The 9451-nt window shown below is 39.2% G+C and overlaps 1 long non-coding RNA gene across 6 annotated transcripts in view; it reads left to right on the top strand.

Annotated features, from left to right (window-relative positions):
* The window catches only part of LOC111249751 (uncharacterized), a 67355-nt gene that overhangs the window by 11214 nt on the left and 46690 nt on the right, over positions 1-9451 (top strand). The gene's annotated exons all lie outside the window — the stretch shown is intronic.

The raw sequence follows: 9451 nt of genomic DNA, 5'->3' as shown, positions 1-9451 counted from the left end.
ATATATATATTTATATTTTATTTTTTTATTTTATATATATATATATATATAACTAAAACGATTACCATGGGAGTCTCTAGTGCCTTTATTTTGGTTACTTCGTCACTGTGACTACCATTAACAATATTACAACAGCCGTTCTCATCGCGCTCCCCCAGCCAATTATTCACCAACGACGTGGCGGACCACAAGCTGATTTGCGAGTTGATTTCGTTTCCTTTAACCATTCATATTTGCCGAATAATTTAGTATGTCGTTGCGTTGACCACCTACGGTGTTTTTTCATTATTTAATCTAGACGTAAATTTTTGCTAGGAGTAAACTATTATTATTGCACAATAATTATCTGCCGCATATGCCAAATACCGAGATCCTGTTCCTACGAGGAAACCCGGCTATCTCTCGCAGTCATAGACAGTTAAGTTAGTGTCCGGGTGAATGCACTCCGCTGGAGGTCGTCTCAAGGATGAAAAGTATAAGCAACAGACAAATGATTTAAATTAATTAGATACAATTTAAGCTTTAAAAGATAGAAAGAAACTTCTCTGTTTAATGTGGCAGATCTTCATCAAAAGTCATATTTGCCTAGTTAGCCCTAACCATAACGATTGACTCCCAGAAATAAATAACTGTCTCGCCCAATTGGCACCAAAGGAGGCAAAGGCTAAGCACTTCACGCTAGAGACAAAATAGATTTTAATTTGAATCTTAGAAACACGGTGGTGATACTCAACAGGTCTCTTCTGTTGCTTTGGTATCAAAAAGATGTCCTTATTTGTCGTAAAAAACGGAACGAATTTTCTAAGTTCCGCAAATGCGCTGTGCTTATATATATACTGATCGCCTTTATACCTATGTTTAATATAACAGGTCGCCATCGAGTCCAGTTTTGCCGTGCTCCAGGAAACAGAGCCAAATAGATACATTTGTGATGTTGACTTTGCTAAAATGGCAATATTTTTTAACTTTAAGATATAAAGCGGACAAATCGCATACCATAAAATCTTGAGAAATGTTAGAAGTTTAATACAGCTAACCTTAAATCAGCAGCGTCGGTTCTAATCTAATTAAGCACATGCAAACTGATACGGTCTTGTGGTTACAACTTCGGTAGCAGATAAATTAATATTATTGTACTTTAAGAGCCACAAACAATAGTCATTTTAAAAGTGAGCTGAGCATCGAAAGGTAAGCCGTGCATAATCTGCTACGTATATTTTTGCAGAAAGATTAATTAGTAAACAATGATGCAGCTGCAAGCATCATTTCCCCTTAACTGTCATCTCTCGCAGCTTTCCGCCGTACCGAATTAACATTTAAAAAACCCGCAAGCACGATCCATCGACACATCATCTATCGGTAAAACTATTTGCACTTAGAATATTAGCGTTGAAACTAAACTGCTTACAGAATAAGCTTGCACATACTGCCTTAGCTGAGTTGGACAACTCGACCTGTCTGTTACTCAGGCTACACAACTTTTAAAGTTTGTGGTGTAACTCAGCAGCGCCCAACACCTATGACCTCAAGATATGGACATCGGCTTGTCATTAGCTATGATGGTTTTTACAATCTGAAGCAATGCCTAGCAGCAGTCTAATGCATAAAACTTTAAACATTTAGATAATGTCTATAATGTTCTTATGTGCAGTTTGGCCTGCATTACTAACAGGCTTCTTTATCTAGGAACAGAACTTCTAACGTGCAAATAAAATATTCCCGGCCAAGAGTCTGCGCGACCATAAAATCGACGCGTTCACCGAGATATGACTTTAAAGCATTAGCCAGTAAAACCAGGTAGCCTCATCATTAGGTCAGTCACGAAATCCATTGTTACAATAAACAACAGAGCTCTCAACTTTCTTAGCAAAAGAATATATTTATTTTCGCCATAAAGCTTCAATCGAGATTTGAGCGCCGAAGAAAATAACTGAGTTCTTAACCACATGCACGAAAGGCCCGCATGGTTTAATCATTCTTTTCCAATATACAGCTAATGAGGTTCGAACATTAAATTGGTGGAGTTAAAGATTTTGTAAAGAAACTCAAGAAAGAACAACCAAGTACTATGATATGAATAGTTTTGAATACGCGACTCGTTCCAATTGTAGTGAATGCAGTTAAAAAAAATTGACAAAACTAAAAAAAAGTGTAAGGATCGAATTGATTCATCTATATCTATGTAAAGAGTCATCATTACGTCAAATGTCAATAAATACGAAAATCTGTTTTTAAAAAATAGCTACTACTATGGGCGGCGATTTTTTCAGACGCCTTAAACTTTAAGATGAAAGTTAAATCAGCATTTAGAGGGCAAACATCCGATATCGCAAGAAACAGTCGATTCTATCAACACCCGAATGCAAATAAACATAGAGTATTAGTTGGTGTTATTATTTATTATTATTATTATAAATATTATACATATACATATATAAAAACTCAACAATTTTTTATGGGTTGCCCGCCTACTTTCAGAGTACTCGAAAAGATGTTGGGTGGACGAACAACAAACAAGGGAAAGGCCAACAGCTAGTTTGCAGCCAAGCATATGTTTTTAGTGACACTCTCGATTTAACGGCAAGCGTACTTTTTATTAAAAGATTCGCTGCTCTGCTCTCAATATCAAAATGACCAGCCCATCAACCGAACAGTAAAGTATCTATCAGCAGAGCTTCGAATACTGCAAAAGAAAATACACACCGTAAATTGCACAAGTGCTTTTGGTATCCTACCAGAGTCCACCTGTAAAGAAATTAATAATACGGTATTACCCTAGATCTAGACAAAAACTACATTTAAGCTGAAATACCTTTACAATATTTACTACTACGCAATTTCTATTGCAAAAAAAAGTCAATTGTGTAATGTTATACAGCATACAACAAAATAGAGAGGCATCCTACTCGGTACAGCAACTTTGATCGCTAAAAAGGTGCATAAGTAATTCATCAAAGCATTTAAGCTAACGGGAGCACGACAACAAATCTGCATCCTTAAGATGATTATATCGAGACGTCGATGTCCTCTTCTTTTCTAAGACTCTCTCTTTAAATACGCCGTTGTCTTCGTTTATGTGACTGCTAAAAATGGTAGAGAAAAATAATACTTTTTCTAATATGATTTTGCATTTAATCCAGACAATTTTATGGAAATATACATTTCATGTGTTAATTCCACAAAACTTATTGTCATGGGATATCGTCGCAGCAGCGTTTGAAACAGAAAAATACATTAAAGGAGGTCTACATCGACTATTTCCTGCCACGAAAATTTGAGAAAACGAAGATATTCGAAATCCAGATTCTGCTAGTGGTATCTTCTGCTTATGAATTATATCACTGTAGACATAGAACATCGTAAGGCTTTGTATGGTAGCAAGTGAAAAAGAAATTATCCGATCCTAAAGGTGGACCTTGAAATAGATATGTTGAATTTCGGAATGAACTAAGCGATAATTTCAAGATAAAAAGGTCGATCGCTGGTCAGCATTTTTTAATTTGTACAAATTGCCACTAAAGTCGAATAAAGCGTTATATGCACAGTGCGAATCTCATAATTCAGAAGCAGAGCTGTCGATGTAAGTATTATAATTGCGAACAGGTACTGCGAATACTTTCATCGTAAACCGCGATGTCTAGAATAAGATTGTTCCTCTTTTTCATAAAAAGTCGTAGATGCTCAATGCAACATAAACCGTCAGGTCTCACTAAATTAAGTAGCAGCGTCACTTAAGCGAAAAATGTGTTACGCCCTTATGAAGACAATAAGGACATTCACAATTTTCTCTCTTTCTATAGTTATGGTTCAGAATTTTTTTTACTGCAGTCGCTTTCATCCGCAGCAATCACAGGTCACCCTTTCTTGCTTTAATTTGTCTTTACAGTGCTGTTGTCCCTATATTTGTTTCTATGTGCCTATCGTGCTTTCATTGAATTTTTATTGCGTATTGCAGTCTGGGCTAGGTACTTAAGAAACTCAAATCGTTCAAAGTAACGCAAGTCTATCTATGTTTGGCCTTTGGTGGTCAAGCCTCATTTCGAAGACCAGGTTTTAGCGTGTCTGTTCTAGCGTAACGGTCTAGTGAAATACCAAGCACTAACTCAGATTCCAAAGTTGTTATTTGGAAATTTACTTTATGATTAATTTATCAGACTCACACAGAGTGAAAACCTTGGAGACAATAGAATGTGAGATTAAACGATTTTTTTAATATAAAATTGTGGTTGCCAATAAGGCTCAAAAGTAGCAGCTGTAGTAGCAAGCAACAATGTTCCATTATTGACTAGGAATTCAAACAATCCTGCAACATTTAACAGTAAACCTACCGCTACAGGCTATTTTGGCGTTGTGTATTTAAGCATTATTAGATTTTTATCAAACATCGAAAATCTATATTGAAAAGTTTACTGTCAAAGTTAAGACCGAGGTCTACTATATAAAACACTGGTCTACTAGCTGAGCGCCTATATGAAAGATTCTGAGGAGGATACCAAGGAACACTACCCTCGAGTGTCCATGTATTTTACAATACTGATCTTCTCAAAATGTAAAGCTTGGGACTAACATGCGAACTTTAGTTATCCCCAGAACAAAACATGGCTTGAAAGAGGCAGCTACACTAGTATGGAACATCTAGTAGGAATCCAAGCAACCTTGTGAAATTTAAGGCCAAGAGACTATTATCTGAAACTGAGGCTTTAAGCAGTACAGCAAATATCCCTAGATAGAAGGGATATTAACGGTATGCCCCTGCGTTCTGTAATGAATGAAACGCATCTTCCCATAATGCAAAAGGTGAAAGTAATACTTAACACATCTGAAATCATAGCAGTAAATTGTAGAAGAAGATTAAGGCTGTTCAGAAGAAGGTACTATAAGGCGGGCACCACTACTATAGAGGAATCTTAAAAAAAATATAATCGACACATTCTGATATGCTATCATTTTTTTGTATAATTGACAATGCAAAAAGCAGCGGATTAGCAGGATCAGCCGTCAAATTCGTTAACATTGAAATTTGGCTAGAATATGTTACCTAATTTCTTATATAATGCTATTAGATAGCCATTATAATGTGTAACCGTATTCGTAAAAGCGTTTTACAAGTAAGCCAGTCGGAAGCCAATATACTCAGGCAAACAACTTCCTGGAACAAGCGAGAAATATATCGCTTTGGGAAATTATATTTTTCCCGCCACTGGTCTTTGAATCACGCAATGTCCAGAGTTTAATGTAGAAATCGGTAGCTTCTAAAAATGCAAAAAAAAACAATAATTTTTGTTTTCGGTAGAATCAGAAATTGGAACTATAAGTGAATGAGTTCAGTATGCAAGTCTTATATCTCTTCGAAGACTATTTACTAGTGAAAAAATCAAGTCAACTTTTTGCAGCAGCGCTTTCTCTATGGCGGTTATTTCACTTGCAAGGAAAGTATAACGTCATAAGGTTAATGCTATGCGTACGTTTATGCTCGTCCTTGTGATGACACGTGCATTTACTGTTGTTTGAGACATGCAAAACAATTTAGCTTTGAAGTCATCCTAGTGTTTGTTGAAGTGCCGCCCTGGGATCTGCTGGATGAGGAAAAAATCAACCATTAGCTCGATAAGCGATTGGACCTCGTACCAGTATAAAAGCTTGCGTTACGGAAATGGCAAGGACAATTCGACTAAAGGAATGAACATTGCTAATTACTACCATTGTCGCATCATATGACAGGCCATGTAGAGAGCTTATGTATTAGGTAACTCAAACTTTGACTGGCCTAAAACCAATTCCAGCAACATATGACGTAGGTCAAAAAACACAATACCTACGCGCATTCTTTGCTAGTTTAAAGAAGAAGATTGGCTTGAGCATACAGCTTTTCCACTGCACAGTGTTAGATACGACGCGGCAAGACCTGAGACACTGAGGTCTCAAAGAAGTCACAGAAAGTAAATTGGTAAAATTAGAAGTTTTATGCGTCGCTGGCACGTTTTTCCTCCGCAGCATTATCCTAAAGCAAAAGAGGCCAGAACGTGGAAGATGACAATGGCTCGGATGTCTCAGGCGGACCCTTAAGCATAGGAACGGGCAGTTCACCTACGCAACCCTCCCTACTGAGTTTTTAGATAATACGATAAATGTTCCAAATTTTGCAGTGATTCCCCCGAAGGGTCGCCATTAGTGAGTAGTTGTTCTTTGCCCTATGGGACTCTAAACCACACTGAAAGGTAAGTACTTTACGTTCTAGTGGTAGTCCCACACATAGACACTACAGACCATTGGCAGAAATATAACCAGGTGTGTTAAACAGTCGGTAAACCAATTTTTCATACCTACAGAATAAATATTTGAAGCCAACTTCTCTCTAGACGTTTGCTGCTTGAAACTGCGCTTAACAGTAATCCAGGACGTAAACTTTTTAAAATTTATTCATTTTGCCCAGGTTTGGACTTGGTCGAACTGTCCGCAACCGTTCTCGAAAGTGGTACTGTATAATGCCTTAAAAAAATGTATTAATTGACATGGGAAGTCTTGTACATTAGAAGTTCCAATGTAAGTCAAGTACGTTTTAAGTACCCACATTTCGGATGAACTCATCAGGAGGACAATCATTTGCCGCACAAATAATTTGAACGAAATAAAATTGCTCTTTGACCATATAGACAATGGCTCTATATTCCTAAAATCGAAAGTTAGAGAGCCATTGAGAATAAACAGTATTCTGCCATATTGCTTGTGCTTCATACTGCTTAATACTCAACTAGAAAATAATGGACTTGATGATCGCAAATGCAATTTCTCTGGCAATGAAGATAAACCTAAAATGCGAGGTAACGCGGTTGTTAAGCCGTAAACATGGATTAGTGATTCTGCTCAAGGATGGAAATATCGGTTGCTAGTATTAGCTTCTTGACTGTTACGTGGAGTCTGGCTAGAATTTTTTGTTCTATCAGCCGGTTCCAGTTTTACCTCTGGTATCGCCGTTAGGCATTCCATTAAACGGATAGCCCCCAGCACGAAACGAAGTGTGTCTATGCCATGTTAGTCGCGGACCACAACGTGTCCGTAACATTAGCAGGTAAATACGTTACCCATGAAGTTATTATATTATATTGTTTTATGGGCCTTCTGTAACCATAAATGACGAGGTCATACATGTATTTCCACCAGCAGCACCAACAGGTTTTTCAGTCCTATTCCGTCAAGGAAAAAATATTGCTGTAGTCAATGCATTTTGTCATATCTGTAGTTTTATAAAGAAAACTCATCCATGCTGTTAGCAATGGCTATACTGTTCTGTGATAGAATCTTTGACAAGAGGTGACAAGAGGCAACAGCACTAGATTCATCATGCTCTCGTTTTTACTGAGCAAATCTTAATATTTTGCCCAAGTTTGGACTTGGTCGAACTGTCCGCAACCGTTCCCGAAAGTGCTTAAGACGTCGGGTAAGGGCTCTAACGTGTCTTGGCGGAACTATTCGTACGGTTATCGCCAGGATCTGACTTAACAAATGTTTGATCTTCGCAACGAATGCAAAACGAGGGAAGCCATTCGTCACCATAGATACGTTGCAAGGTTGCTTTTTTAACTGGCCGTTCTTCTCATGCGACCAAGTTAGACTCTGATGTCTCGCGGCAAAGCCAACTTCGCTGACAATGCTGCCTAAACTGAAGCTTGCCGAATCATTATGCCAGTTGACTTAGCTCCGGATCTAATAACCTCATTCTCGCCGGACCACAGTTCTGCACACTTATACTAAACGAACTCGGAGCCGAACGTCTGAGTAGAAAGAGAGTACCAAATACATTTATCGCAGAAAAAACGCGTATTAATGTTTACCTTGTACACATATATTATGTGTGATGTGTTGTTGCACCTAGCAGCTAAGTATTGAATACCCGTCGGTGAGGATAGTCGAGCTGGACAATAAGATCCAGTCTCTTGCCAACTTGCGGCTCGGGCACGAGGAAGCCGAGTTTGATGTGACCTACAACACCACTGAACGGATAGAAGCTTTGGCGAATATTCATCAACTACAGGCGAGACGGCTCTGTTGTTTGTTTTGGAGGTCGCGTTAGCGGAACTAGCCAGATAGCGCAGCAATGGCCAATGGCCTTTCCGATGACCCTACACCATGCGAACCCTAAAAGGTTCACTGAGCCGTTTAAGTTATTCAAAGGTGTCTAAAGTAATGCCCAATGGTGTAGGTACTGGATGTCAAAGACGAAAAGCAAGTTGTTCAAGTCTAGCCTAAATATCCAGTGCAGTCATCCAGCATTAAATATGTTAACTACCGTGTTGTCCTAAATTCTTTTGACAGGAGCTCTTGTTCTACCGTCTAGTAACTATAGCGAAGGTTGGGGGAAATCATACAACTATCAACGGTATACTCTGTCAGTGACGTAAGGAGCCTGTGACAAAATTGGTGAATCACCTGCGGTTTACAGTGATCCCTATGCGCTCCGTTAGTACTGAACTTTCTGAATACACATTCACGTATGAGTCTGCTACCTAGTCACGTGGTTTCGGTAGCATCGTCTCCGAATTTAATGACAACGTGCCTATCACGACACACTCATCGCAAGTACTGGCCGTAGAGCGCAACTACTAGGCGAAACAACAGAGTTGATTTAGTTCTCGCCTTCCACCGCTCAACTATTGCCACACAGGGCCATTATCGACGGCCGCGAAATAACCCCAATCACACCCGCGTTTCCGCTGCATCCTATCCACTCATTTCAGCGCGTGGATAGCTTAACTTATATGAAACGATACGCTGTACTTGATGAACAAAGTCAAACGTTTTTGTCTCTCTTGCCATCACAAGCATTTCGATGCCGTGGGATTTGCGTGCCAGACATGCAAGAGTTGAACCACTGTACAGCGGCGCATCTCTCTTTCAAGCCAGTCTAAATACCAACGTGCAATAGAACAAGCTTCGCAGATCACCATTACGACAGCACCGGCCCTCACTGTGTAACCACTTGCACAAGTCGTGACAGCTACAGTCAATCTAGTGTATGGAGACAAAGGCATCTCAATCCGACTGTTCTTGGACCCTTTCGCCGTCGTCACGTTTGTGAGGCGATTCCTATTGCAAACCTACCACTGCTGTGGTCTTAAAAAAGACTGAAGACCCCTGCGAGTCTGTCCGGTTGGTTAATAATGGAGAACACACCCCTGTGGACACAGGTCAACGCCATCGTTTTGTGTTAGTTGCGAAGGTACATCAAACGCTTCTGATTATTTGAGGCTTTGAGTCTTCAACACTCACTAGAGTGTTTTGTTCATTTAGGAGAGTGAAGCTCTATGACAGCACAACGACAGTCTAGTCTACAGTAGTAGGTCGTATATTATACCTACCCAAAGCGTCAGTCTATCCCTGCTCTAGCCAACACCTTGCATATCGCCTAATAGTAATCTGAAAAAATGTGTGCGTTTAGTGTGTCTGCACGCCT

This window comes from Varroa destructor, unplaced genomic scaffold (genome assembly GCF_002443255.2).
Source record: "Varroa destructor unplaced genomic scaffold, Vdes_3.0 BEIS01000004.1, whole genome shotgun sequence".
Taxonomy (NCBI): domain Eukaryota; kingdom Metazoa; phylum Arthropoda; class Arachnida; order Mesostigmata; family Varroidae; genus Varroa; species Varroa destructor.
The sequence above is the reverse complement of the archived record's forward strand: the minus strand, read 5'-3'. Positions and strand labels throughout refer to the sequence as shown.